Raw genomic sequence first — 15,101 nt, forward strand, 5'->3', positions numbered from 1 at the left:
TTGCAGGGTCATATCTGCCGATACTGATTCTGACCAATTCTGATATTATACAGATTATGCTGCCTTCAAACATTATTAAAAAAAAGCGACAGAGCCATTGACGGTCACATTATTATTACATCATCAATATCATAAAATTATTTTGAGACCATTACGATACCGATATGGCACATCACTAGTCATGGTGCATGCGTTTGTCAAAGGTATACCATCATATAGTTTAATGACTTTTACAGTGCAGATTGATTTGAAAATCTTGTTGAATAATATCCCTTTTCTGTTCTTTTTCTTTTTTATTACATATTCAGGTACATTTTCTAATGTTATAACTATGGAGAAAATTGAATCTAAAAATGAAGCCATTAAAATAGTCTGTTTGGGTATAATATAATGACCAAATAATAATAGATATTAATTGGGAAGCTCCCAGCTGCATGACTGTCTGGGTGACGCAGAGTGACAGTTTAGTTCATTAGAGCAGATAAGGATAGAAAGATAAGGAGACCCATGCCCATTAGACCCATTAGGCCTAGCTGGCAGTACTTACAAAAACTCAACCGTCTGGGCACCTAGGCTGCCAAGCCAGCCGGACGGCGTGCCGCGGGTTCGACTCCTGAGCCACGTGTCACTCCCCATCTCTCTCACCCATTCACACACACATTCACACACTGATGGCGGTGGAAACCATGCAAGGCACCAACCAGCACATCAGGAGCAATTAGGGGTTCAGTGTCTTGCTCAAGGACACTTCGACACTAACTCTGGGGGAGCCCGGGTTTGAACTGGGACCCTTGCGGTTACCATCCAGCCACTCTACCCCTGAGCCACCACCGCCCCAGGAGGATAAAACACAACACAGCAATGCATTGGCAAGAAATTGAAATGTTTAGAAACTAATTCAAAAGAAACCCAGATGAAAGGAGGGAGAAAAAAAAAGAGGCAAATGGCATGACAAAAACAAGGACAAGAATAGAAATAGAATAAAAATCTAATCAAATCAGTTGGGTAAAGCATTATGATGCAGATGACAGCCCCACAAACTTGAAGGCATAATTCAGTCTTTGTTATAGTAGGAAGAAATATTCGGAGGAAAACAAAACATCAATATTGTATGTGTTATTTGACTCAAACACTTGTTTTGAAACCTTGATTTAACAAGGGAGGGACTGCTGAGGGTGTTTGTCTGCAATGGCCTATTTCACATTAATACTCTGTGTAACACGCATTCACACCTGGGAGCTACCCGGCACAACCGCATTTTCCTCATGTTAACCCACTTAGGCCGATTCTACAATGCCTTCTAAACCGCACTTTCAAGATTTTTCAAAAATACTGTGAACTTGCTATCTGCTCTCTGCTATCTGCTATTCATCAACTACTAATTAATCTTTTTTAAATCACGCTTGTGCTCAGTAGAGCGCAAATCTTCGCCAGGAGGCATGCCCTAATAATAATAGAGATGTGTGCAGTCAAATGTATGCAGCATGTGATTACCAATCGTTCATTGTCTGTCTCATACACATCCATTGTCTAACCTTGCTCTCTCCATCTTTCTCTGACATATCATTCAAATTTCTCTTTAATCAGAAAAGTCTGTAGTTCCTTGTGCCACTGTCAATTTAAATCATCATCACCAGTCAATGAAATGTTACAATTTAAATGTGTGGTTTTCACTTAATGCGAGTCCTTCACGAGTAATTGATTAGGCTACACAGGTTTACAGTCAATTGTGCATAAAACTGAGAAATAGTGACATGTAGGATGAGATCTACACAGCTATATCTGAAAGGTGGCAGACCATACCAGCATAGTCTCAGACCTGTATGTGCGTGTAACTGCTTGAGATGGAAAGAGAGAGAAAAGAGACAGATTGGTCTCTCAACACAGGCTGCAGTGTCTCAGAGGTAGAGTGGCCGGATGTGAACCGCACAGTTCCAAGTTCCATCCCAGAGTCCCCCAGAGTTAGTGTTCTGTGTCGGAGTGTCCTTGAGTGTCCCCTAATTGCTCCCGTTTTGCAGGTTGGTGCCTTCCATGGTTTTCTCCGCCATCGGTGTGTGAATGGGTGAATGTAATGCACAGTCTATGCAAAGTGCTTTGGATAAAAGCGCTATATAAAGGCACCATTTATACACATGACATGGCATATTCAACATTCAATCCAGTATAGAGATATCCTGACACTCAGCCTGAATTTTCATTTCGTTTCACTCCATTATTCAGTCTGAACGCCCTCCCTACTACAACCGTTTCTGGGATGGGCGTTGCCAAAGAGGCAGTCTTCGGTGATTGGTTCATACCAACCAATCAGAATAGTAGGAAATCATGGCATTGTGTCAATCATGTGGCTATGGCTAACCTGTTTGCTACCTAACCAAACAAACACAGCCAACGAGCGCTACTAGTATGTAAACAAAAGCGGTAAAATATGTCGGATGATGATGTTTATAAAACCGCTCGTGTCTGTAAAGAAATTATTTATCATACGTCGATTTAATAGCCAGATTGATACGGCCGTGAGTTACCGCAGTGGGGGCAGCCATGTTTGTTTGTGTCTGGACGGCACTGTTGTTTGACGTCATCGAGTTGAAACGACGCTGATTCGTCGGTTGGATTTCCAACCGAGTCTGAGACCTCCTTCGGGAGCGTCACCAGACCCTAAATCGCCTGAACATAATTTTTTAATGTGGCTAGCGATTCAAGGGGCTGGAGCCAGGCTAGTATAGAGAGGTCCCTCCTATCAACCTGTTGACAATCATGTTGTCATGTTTATAGATGTATTCTGGTGTCCATCTAATGTTGGATTGTGCTTTCGAACTTGCATGTCTGCAATTGGGTAGTTACTTCAATCTACATGAGCCAGTGAGAACGTGTTGTGATTGCCTAGTAGTAGCATACTGTGATCCGATAAGGCATATGGACAGACCCTCAATTCGCATATCCTATAGTCCGGAGGGACAATTGCTCTTTGATTATATATATTTTTTTTAAATGGCAGTTATCACTGATCGATTTGAAGAATATTTGAAAATTGATGTCTGCTGCCAGCCTGCTGTCAGCGTGTGCATGAAATATGATGCTGATCGGCCTATAGTAGTATGCTGCGGACAGACACAGACAGACACAGGGTGAATGCATGATCTCCTGGCAGAGATAACAAAACATTGCATTGGAACAAGCAATAATAAGAAAAAATCATGATCTCAAGCTGCTGGCGCAGATACAGTAGGTGTATGATGGATGAATTAGATGCAGCAAGGATACGCCTACAGCACATGTACATGACCTTGATGTGTCAACCCCCATTATCTTTGTGCTGCACTGCCACTGGCCAAGTAAGGAAGGCCTTACATGATTATTGACCCCATAACCAGATGCCTGTGTAGATGAAATCAAATCGATATCTCAGCCCCCTTTTTCCTGCACTTTGTACCACTGCTATTCTCCGGTAATTACCACAACGTTTTACAGCTGGTAGCAGCATAGGGCTCCTTTTTTCAGTGGTGAATTATTAGTGACAGTGAAGCGTATACCTGAGTGCACACGTGAAAAGCTGCTACATTTTTAAATCTACCGTGCAACAGTTAATAGAAATAATCAATATAATTAATTATAAACAAATATCAACTTTAAAATGGCAAGCTCACAAGCTAAATTCTCCTTTAATGTGCTTGAAGCTCTGTCTGTCTGTTTGCCACTTAAGTTTGATTGCCATAGATAATAATGCTCCCAATAGTAACCCAATGGCCTTACCTCCATCACCACCCTTAGGCCAGCATTTCCAATTGCACACATGTCAAAATGTAATCTCAAAATCTAATTGGCAGATTGCCATGAAACTTAATACACTCAACTCAGCTCAACATACTGATTTTTGATGACCCCATAGCCTTTACTCTAATGGCAACCGTAGCTTTGTGTAAGGAGCTGCATTGACTCTGCTAATTGTGTTTTAGACTCTAAGGGACTATTTTGGAGAAAGCAAGGAATGCAGTCAGCGTCGTGTGGTACAGACTTTTGGTATTTTCCAGACCGGAGAAGGGCTGAGTAACTAAAGATTGGTTGGATTATAATATTACTAGTGTATTGCACTTCTCACACCCCCATGGTGTACTGGTAACTTAGTGTCATGGAAGAAAGGCCTCCGGAAACATCATTTCTTCCAAGCGCAAACTGATGTTCTTGTGCAGGGTTTATGCAACAACAAACCTACAGCACCTCAAACAGATCGCCATTAGCAAGATTATGTCAAATTAAAAGATTTTTCCAGTTTTTCATGTGTCATGTGGTTGACAGTATACTTCATTAGACATCCTGGAGTCGTTTTATGTGCAATGGTGTATGTATTAACTTTGTATTTTAGGTTTCTTCCTGGAGGCTGAACCTTTGACAGTCAAACGGGCCAATGAAATAAACAGTAATATAGTGACATCACACTATCAGCCCCTCCCCTAACCCTTCCCCCTTTATCATATAACTACAGCTGTGGGTGCGGCTTCAGTTCAGGTGGATCACCGGGTCGGTACCGGGTCGGGTTCGGGCAGAGTTTGAGAACTTTAGGCTAGGTATGCTGAGTATGCTTTGATTTATAATGTATACTGTATATACCGTATATGTTTGTTATGGGGTTTCAATTGAAATGTATGCACAGTCCTCTAAGTGAGCCACACACATGCAGCAGTGACTCTGTAACGGAGGCGTTTTAACAACTCATTTCCGCTAGATCATATGGCTGTTGTTTAAACCCACGGACCGTAATGTGCTGTGGATAAAAGCTCTGATCTATTCAAACATAAACGGAGGCATGCAGTGACAGGTTTTGTTGCCTTGGCCACTCGTGAAGAGGAAGGCTATACGTGATCCCTCTTATTGTATTATCCTATTGTGATGAACTGCTGTTAAGCGACCAATTATACGCAGTGAAACATCCGTGATGGAAATACTCACATACTCATGCTAAATTTAACGCATTTAGCTCGTTCTGTTCTCATTTGTTTTCACAGTCTTACATTGTTCCTTTCTCTCACTTTTTCTTCTCGCTCAGTCTTTTCTCTCTTTTTCTCTCACTTTGTCTCTCTATTTCTCAATCTCTCTACATCATCCTATTTGCTCTTTGTCTCTATCCCCATTTCCTCTCTGTTAGGTTCCCTCTCTTGCTCAACCTCCCCCACTCCCCCATCCCCACCTCTCTCAGAGTGATTGTTTTTCTGTTATTTTTGGACTTTTGTGTGATTGAATAGAGGGCTTGCAGACTTTTCAGACTCTCATCAATACAGCCAGAGGGCCAGACAGGGAGCGCAGCGCCATGGATAAGGATGGCATGCTAGATGTCTTCTCTGTCTCTCTGTCTGTCTCTCTCTCTCTCTCTCTCTCTCTCTCTGACATACCTCTCTACCTCTGAGAGAGTCTCTCTCTCTCTCTCTCTCTCTCTCTCTCTCTCTCTCTCTCTCTCTCTCTCTCTCTCTCTCTGACATACCTCTCTACCTCTGAGAGAGTCTCTCTCTCTCTTTCTCTCTCTCTCTCTCTCTCTGACATACCTCTCTACCTCTGAGAGAGTCTCTCTCTCTCTCTCTCTCTCTCTCTCTCTCTCTCTCTCTCTGACATACCTCTCTACCTCTGAGAGAGTCTCTCTCTCTCTCTCTCTCTCTCTCTCTGACATACCTCTCTACCTCTGAGAGAGTCTCTCTCTCTCTTTCTCTCTCTCTCTCTGACATACCTCTCTACCTCTGAGAGAGTCTCTCTCTCTCTCTCTCTCTCTCTCTCTCTCTCTCTCACACACACACTCACACTCACACTTCCAGTACATGTAATGCTCAACACATACAGGCATTCTGCCATTTCACTTGCTGTTCCATCCACTGTACCTCTCGCCACGCGGGGCTCTTCTTACAGTAATGAACAGACAAATGGTGGTACATTACATACAGGAAGAACCTCTCTCACACACCACAAGAGATTCACAGACACAAAACACACACACGCACACACACACACACACACACACACACACACACACACACACACACACACACACACACACACACACACACACACAGTTCCAATACCCCTGTCTTTAATCGCTTCTCCAAATGCTGTTTCCTCCCCTGCGGTGCTGCGCTTTATATTCTATTTATGGTGGAGTGTTGAGCTGATGGGAGATGATTGCCTCAGCCTCACTCCCATTGTGACTTTTGTGTGTGTGTGTGTGTGCGCGTGCGTGCTTGTGTGTGTGTGTGTGTGTGTGTGTCGTGTGCACGCGCCTGGGTGGTGCTGTAGAACAGGGACATTAAAAGAAGCTGGCTCAGGGCGAGCAGATGTACCATCAATAATGAGTAAAACACAGTGATGGCAGGGGAAGCAGCCATGAGACTAATCAACACCTCATAAAACTCTTCTGCTGAAACAAAGTGTGTGCGTGTGTGAGCGAGCGCACGTGTCAGCGCATATGATATATAGTACTTTATTGTCAGTTCACACTGAAATTTGTCTTGCGACCCAGCAGCCAAGTATGCAGAACACATGTACACACATTTGACATAACCCAAAGAACAAGACAATTTACATACATGAAGACAAGAGCTACTACAACTCCTGATTAAGCCTCAAAGTCGACTGGTGGACAAAAGTGTGTGTGTGTGTGTGTGTGTGTGCACACACACACACACACACACACACACACACACACACACACACACATACACACACACTGTATATGTCTGTTCATCTCCCTATAGTGTATAGTGCACACCTTCCTAGCTGCAGTAACTCAAGTCTTCATCATCATCATTATTATCAGTTACCTTCTGTGAGTAGTGGCAACTCAAACCCATGTTGGGGCACCACAGCCAGCTTGTTATGTAAATCAAACTAGTGACTCGAGCTGTAATTAACACAGCAAAGTTTCAGGCACCAAAACTAATTCCGCACTAGCGGTTGAACGTCATGACAAGCACTGTGGAGGGAGGGACTAGGGAGAGAGTGTGAGAGAGAGAGAGAGAGAGAGAGACAGAGAGACAGATGGTGGAAAGGGAAGAGTGGTGGAGAGCGGAATACTGTAGAATGTAGATGCAGAATAAAGCAAGAGATAGAGGGGAGGGGGGTGGGGGGAGCAATTTCGACGGAGTGAGTGAGGTATTTCGGGAGGTGTGTGAAGAGAACACATCATCCCTTGGGCTCTGTGTCTTTCTTGCCCTTTAACGTCTTTAATTAAAGCCAGCAGTATTATCTGGCGTTTCCCTTGGAGTGCCATTAGCGAAGCAACATTCTGCCGCACATCCAGCTAATAGGCGAGGAGAAGGGAGCCGGGCAAGATATCTTAATGACTGGAGGAGAGTGTGTGCGTACGAACGGGGTGGACGAAATGAGGAGCTGTTGTGGAGGACCTGCGACTCCATGGGGTGATATAGGATGGGGAACGATGAAGAGGGGCTCTGAAGAACAATAGGTAGAAGTGTGTGGACGATATACAGTAGGAGGGAGGGGGCTTGAGATGGGTTGAGCGAGAAAGAGAATAGGAAAGGGAGGATATTAGAGCTTAAAATGCCAATGCTGCAGAAAGGGCACAAACGGTAAAATCCCCAATGTTAATTTATCCATTTGTCACTCTGAGAGTGTACATATGTAACCTTTTTTTTGGACAATAGTATATTTAATACTGTATGAAGGTCTTCAATGCAAATAGATCCAACCGTAATCATGCCTCAGGCTGATCACCAAACTGCAGAAGGCTGCTGTTGAAGGTTTCTGGTATGGCTGCCTGGGCCAGTTGGCAGAACAGGTGGTTGGGAAGAGTTGAGGGCCTGCGAGTACTGACTGAGGCAAGGATTTTAGATTTAGGGGCTTGGAAAGAAGAGGTGACAGGTTGGAAAGGAGTTTAGATTAGTATGTAAGCTAGACGGAGCTGTGTTACATGGGAATTAGAATTGGGTTGGACAAAACTATAGACAGTTGGAGAATGGGGTATACATTGCACAGAGAATCAGAAGGAGGTCTGGAGGCTGGAGATGATGACTTAGGGAGAAGCAGAAACCTGAAGCAGGAGTTTACTTTGGGGATCCCATAGAGGTCCCCCATGGGGTTCTTGAGAGAGTTCCAGGGGTCCCCAGTTAAATAATAGTTTGGAACCAAATGGACCCATCAGAGTTAAATTAACATTGATTTTACAATATAAATTGGGGTCCCAGATATAAAAATGCCATTAAATGGGTGTCCATAGACTAATGCATGTCAAACTGGGGTTTCACAAAATACACAGAACACCTGTCCACAGCCCTCCCCCTCCCCACATACAAACCCACATACATAGAAGACAACACTGTTAAAGCATAATAACAATAATAATATTATACAAAAAACTAAACTACACTAAACAAAACATGAAGAGACAAATCTACTATACAGAGAAAATTGTTTCTGGAAGCAATCGATCCAGACTGAGATAGCTATAACAATTCCGATACAGGTAAGGACAAAGTCTCCATGTAATTCAAATCTTCAAAAATGTCTCAAAACCCTTTGAACTTCTCAAAGTATATGTAATCTTCTCAAGACTGTTGAACAACTGTTCAATTCTGAGAACCATCTTGCGATAGGTGGGGGGGAGTCAGATTTCCACGTTATTGTAATACATTTTCTAGCAACCCTGAGTGCAACCTCTATAAATTTGATTTTGTGTCTACCTAAATTTGCACTGATTGCACTGAAGTTTCCTAAGAGGCAAAGTTCAGGATCCAACAGGAAGGGAGCATCTATAATTTTAGCCAGTGTATCACAAATATAATGCCAGAATGTTTTAACTTTTATACATTGCAAAAATGAGCCTTCTTCCGTACCTCACCTAAAACATAAATCTGAGATCTCAGGTTTGTATCTATGCAACTTTTGAGGTGTATAATAAAGTTGGTGGAGAAAATTATAATGAGACAGTCTATACCTAGAATTGACAGTAGCAGAGAGGCTGTCACGACACAAATCAGACCATAAATCTTCATCAATAATAATATTTAAATCTGACTCGCACCTTTCTCTAGATTTGTGTATGCCCTCCCTTGGGCATTGGCCACGCAATAGAGTACATAATAGAAATGAATCCGTATGAACCTTGATCATTATCCTTATAATCCTTATAATAATTCAGCGAATCTCTGAATGTCTGAATGAATGTCACTGACAGCGTGTTATCTCATCATTGGCTGCACTTATTAGTGGATTAAAAAATGCAAAAATGGGTATTGTACTGTCAATATGACATGAATATGAATGCAAAGTAGCGGTCCATGTGTGGACAGGCTACCTGTCGCCGTTGTGCATGGTGAGATGTGTGCAAACCGTGTAGTTTATCAGGAGAAGAATACCAAAGGATGCAACATTTATCAGTGAATTAAAAACGCACTGGGCGCAGTACCCCCCCACGGCCACAAGAGGGGGGGGCAAATATCTCACAACGGGTAAGGGCTAGTGTAATAAATTCTCCACATCACTAAACACAGGTAAAGTCATTTCCGGCCCTAACATTCAGGTAATCCTTTAGTTGTAAAAAACCTTGTTTAACAAGTCATATTTCCCCTTCAGTTGTTCAAAAGACATGAGCTGTCTATCTTTATAACAATATCTTTGTTCCAAGAGTTTTACCCCTTTGACATGCCAGTTCTCCTGGTATGCGCATGCTTAAAGTGAATTGCACATCGAATGGCAAATCGAGTGGCAAAGCAACATGCAAAGTGAGTTTTAACATTCTTTAACCTTGTTTAATGGAATCAGATAGGACTTTTCTGTTTGGATGCATGGGTTGTCAAGGCTAGAAAGTAGTAGGCATTCCTGTGTAACTTCTGGGTTTGATGATGATGTCACACGCATACCCTCTATTGTCAATTTGGGCGTCCTTGACATAAAGAAGTTTGTGAACCAGTGCTGGCTGCAGGGGGAAAGGGGCTGGGCATTGAGGGAATATGTTTGGGGGGACAGGGCTGAAGCTGGAGGAAGGGTGATTGGGGATTAGGACTGAATATTTATTAAATATAGTAATATAATTAAATATTCAAATATTGTTTGACACAGAATCAAATGTTTTATGGTCATGATTCACAGGGAAAAATGTCTTCCTTTTTTCTCATGTTTCATTACCCAACGCTTTGTCATAGTCATCATCATCATCATCATCACACAGGATCATTCTTGAGACAGGTCACAGGACTGTGTTTAAAATCCACCTTCTTGGAGCTGTGTGTTGAACTTTGCATTGTTTGGGTGTATAGCACGGTATTCAAGGAACATTTACATGACTCTGCTTCACCTATTATATAAATGATAAATGTCTAACACGCCCAAGCACTCGTGTAAATGACCAGGGCAGTGCACTCAGTTGAATGCTGCAGACTTGGATCACAGGCAGATACAGTATAGTATACTGTATTAATATATCATAATATATGGCCCAGGCAGTTTGATGCAGGCGGTTTCACGACCCAGGCCAAAATAAACAAATTAAGCTCTTGCTCCAAAGGGGCAGAGCCTAATCAAAACCTGGATGACAATAGAGCGGTCCAGGGATGACATATTTCCAATTGGAAGCAGTAAGTTGGCAACTTCCTGATTTGATTTATTTCTGAGAATAAGCTACTGCATGGTACTGCATTCCTATGCCTACATGTATTTATTTTTGATACAGTATGATACAGCTGTGACAGAGAAGACACATCTCTACATAACTGTCTATCTGTCCCCCGCATATCGCGATAAATGTCAGACCGATCTATTTGAAGAAGATGGATTACTTCTCACCTAAAATGTTACCAGAAACCATTTTCTGATGACAGACATCAGAGTTGTGAAACTACATGGGCAGTATTGCTTAAGTCATGCTTCTTCGTATGACATAGGACCACAATGGAAACAAGCCCCCAGGTACGATAAAGTGTTTAATCTGCCTCTGCTATTTTACAACAGAGGCAAGGCTAGGTTATTTGCATAGCAAAAAAACAAAGAAATTCAGTTCACACAAAACATCAAACATTATGACATTAAGAGACAGAACGTTTAGAGAGTGTAAATGAAATAGTACATATAAAAAGTTGTAGGAAGGCAGGCAGTAAATCAATTTGTGGCGTTTTGGCATAATTGCGATGGAATGTAGGACATCATGACGGCACTTCAAATATGGTGGGCAATCATTTAGAAGGGAGAAATACAGCAGATTGTGCAAAGTTCAAAACAGCATTATAATTGAAGCAAGAAAATAATGGCGTCAGCAAATCTTTTCCAACATAATTGTAAAATAAATAATTCTCCAGAACAGCATATTGTTAGCACAAGAACTTGAACTCAGAATGTGAGACACTACTGAAACTTAAAGTAAGGAGGACTTTGAGGAAAAACCTGAGATGACAAAACATCACTCAATGAACAAAACAGTATAAGGATTTCACTGTTTACTGTACATACCTCAGCCATTTTACAGTACAATGACATTTTAAAACCGTGCCTAGAGCTGCATAATCATTTTGGCTCTGGAGTCGGACATTGTTTCCCTTCCTCACTTCCTGAGGTGGAAAGAAATCTTAAATTCTTGGAATGAGAACTCACACTCACACAAAAACAAACAAACATTCAATGACCAGCACACTAGTGTGCACACTAGTGTGCACACTAGTGTGCTGGTCCAACACATGTGCCATTTGTCAGTGCGGTGACATTTTAAAGCAACACCTGGAGCTACATAATCGCTTGATTCCGGATCCGGACGCTTGCTACCTTGCTCACTTGCTCACTTGCTCCAAAGGTATCCCCTCTCCCTCAGAACTCATGCACACATACACGCACGTGTGTACGTGCACCACAGAGCCAGAATAAAGTGTAATTTTACACCATGTTTCCTTTTAACTCGCCTCCCATTGGATGTTGGACTGTAATAAGGTCAGTCTCACGGTGTACCTTCAGTTGAGTTTCACTGATGGTCTGCTCCGTCTTCATCCTGTTCTGTCTAGTGATGTGTGTGTGACTGTGTGTGTGTGTGTGCGCAGTGAGCTCTTGCTGTTGTGCTGGGTAAAGGTTCCTTGTAAGCCTATTCAAGCGAATGGGTGCGCTGGTGTGGCGTGACGCGTCTTTGAAAACGATCAATTCATCACTCGTAATGTTGGGCTACGGGCTCAAAGCCTCCGCATGTGCGACCATGAAAGATGTTGTGACTTTGAAACCACTGGCTGAGTCCCTTATTCGCCCTCTCTTCTCTCTCTATCTCCCTGGTGTCAGGTGTCTGGTTTCATTCCAAAATGTTGTTCTCTGAGTGATTGGAAGGTCTGTGCCGAACTGAGAGGTGCAGCTTTTAATAAACAGAAACATCTCCCAGGGGAGGTAGCGACCAGCCTATTTCCAATCAAACTTTTTAGGAACAAAGTTTAGACACATAACTTCTCATTGACTTTTACTAGACCCCAAAAGGTTGTTCATTCTCAATTAACCTTGTTGTATTGTTGTTGGAGCCATTCTTGAGGCAATGTTGTTGTTTGATTTAGTTGACTCTTCTGTGACTGAAAATTGAACTGACAAATGACAATATGTGCTAAGCTCCACCCGCCTAACTTCTCACAGAGTGTGGGAATAACACAATCACCCAGTTCTGATTGACAAACGACAGAAGGGTAAGAATGTATGTCACTGTGCCCACAGTGATGGTGTAGGTGTAGTGGTTATCATACAGCACAGTCCTTCCTTGCCTAGGATCCTGTTCCACCTGAGAGCCCTTATCCAAGTTATTATTACCGTATACCTTCCGTTTCATTCAAGAAAAAATGGGAAAGAACCTCACTTTGCTTTTGCGATAAAGAACATTTATTTTCTGTTGCTTTTTGGGGTTTCTAAACCTAATAGCGTTCTAATGAGGAATTGCTTGTAACAGCATTTTTCTAGATACAGTATTTTTGATCCACACCACTTAACTACAGTATAACGCATTCAGCCCAACCTGACTTGACCTAACGCTGTTGTGTCTAGTTGTGTCTCGTCGAACCACAGTCTCATTGGTGCAGGAGGGGGGGTCAAGACAATGTATTCGGTTTGAAGTTGCCTCCTGGCATGTTTAGTAGACCATCCCTTAATCTGTTCTGTTGTCCCTCAACCAGTGAGCCAGGTCTCATTAGTTGATCACAGGGTATTCTGGCTGGTACTCAACAGAATATTTGTGTCCCAGTGCAAAACTAGGTTGGGAACCAGAATGACCTCAGATTACGACATGCTTAAAATATTCTGTCATACAACAGAGTCGGCCACATAAAATAGATGATGTAAAAACTCACAACGCATCACATTGCGGTTTGTTGTGAGTTTGTAGATCAGGTATTTTCAGTGTGCAACTACATCATCATGCTACATCATAGCCACCGCTTTTAAGTCGTATACTGTAGGCTGCTAATCAGCATTAATAACAAAGTTGACCATCTGCAAAAGTGTGAAAGTAATGCATGTGATTTTAACTGGGTTTTCCCAACCTGATGATCTACTGGTAGATCAAAAAGATGCGTCTGCCCTAATTTAAATGTACCCCTCAGAAAGAAGGCCATTCTCTGGAGTCTGTTGATCCCCCTCCTGTAAGAACCTGGGCTACATCAACAGGGATTTAGTGATTGGCAGCCACCTCTTGCCCTCTCTTCCCCCGTGTTTACAGACAGAAAGATCCAACCCTGCCAGACATTCCCAGTAGACCCATATTTAATTGACCCTCTATTTTCTCAGAGTTTACACAGACGTTTATACTGCATGTCGCGTCGCGTGCATGTGTACGCACGCATGCATGCACACATGGGTTCATAATGTTGCTACATAATATACAGTATGAGTCAGTGAATTTTGGTTATACGTGGTTATTGTCGTGTGTGTGTGTGTGTGTGTGTGTGTGTGTGTGTTATATGCATGCTCCTCAGAGGCTCATAATGAGGTGTGGGAAACAAAGAACTGGAGAATGACACATAAAATTCATGGGCTGTTTGTACAGAAAATAATAAAGAGAGAGCCCCGTTAGAGCCCCGCCCCTGCTCTGCTAACTGTGTGTGTGTGTGTGTGTGTGTGTGTGTGTGTGTGTGTGTGTGTGTGTGTGTGTGTGCGTGTGCGTGTGCGTGTGCGTGTGCGTGTGCGTGTGCGTGTGCGTGTGCGTGTGCGTGTGCGTGTGCGTGTGCGTGTGCGTGTGCGTGTGCGTGTGTGTGTGTGTGTGCACATGCATAGTGTGTCCTGCATGCATTTAATTTGTATTTCTGCATATTTGTAGGCATGTGAGGGGAGAGCATGTGTGTGCGTGCGTGCGTTGCATGCATATAATTTGTTCCTCTGTGTGTTTGCAGGTGCGTGTGAGTGCATGCACTGTGTATGTGGGGGATTGGGGGCAGCACTATATTAAACTAGCCCAGCAGGTGTCCATACAGGCTGGTTGTGAGTAGACCGGGAGTTAATTTATAGCACTCTCTGGCACAGTGGAATCCTCAATATTCACTATTCATTTAAGGCTTGGAGTAAAAATGGACCGAAATGGGTTTTTTTTGTACACCCTCTGAGTTAAATGAACACTGAGGATGTTACTGTCTGGAAAGACAGGAGAGGAAGTGTGTTTAAGAGTTTATTCATGGTTATTTCTGAGATGTTATAGAAATGATGGATTGATCGAGGAAGAAAGGGGGAGTGGGGGTGGAGTGAAAAGCATGATGAGAAGGGATGAGGCAGGCAAATGTTTTGCAGTTTCAGCTACATCCAACTGAAGACTGCTCAGATGGTCATGATGAGGGGTTCTTGGGAAGGGGGGGGGGGTTTAAAAACTCTTGTTTTATTAGTCTAGACAAATCGTCCCTGGCACAGAACATATTTTCAGAAGGAGATTCCGCGGCCAAATACATTCATTTGAGAACCACTGCGTAGGAGGTCAAGTGTCTCGCTCAGGGACACTTGGACATGTAGACATGGGCGGGCCGGGAGGCCAACCAACCGGTGACCTTTTTGTGATTACCAGACGACCTCTCTCTACCCACTCAGCTACAGCCTCTCAAGGAGGAAAAGTAAAAAATGGAGGGAGGGGTAGATCGGGATATGGACAGGGATGGACATCCAAGGAAGGGAGCTTTTGTGCT

The sequence above is a fragment of the Protomyctophum bolini genome (assembly GCF_963924005.1).
Source record: "Protomyctophum bolini genome assembly, chromosome: 17".
In the NCBI taxonomy this organism is placed as follows: Eukaryota; Metazoa; Chordata; class Actinopteri; order Myctophiformes; family Myctophidae; genus Protomyctophum; species Protomyctophum bolini.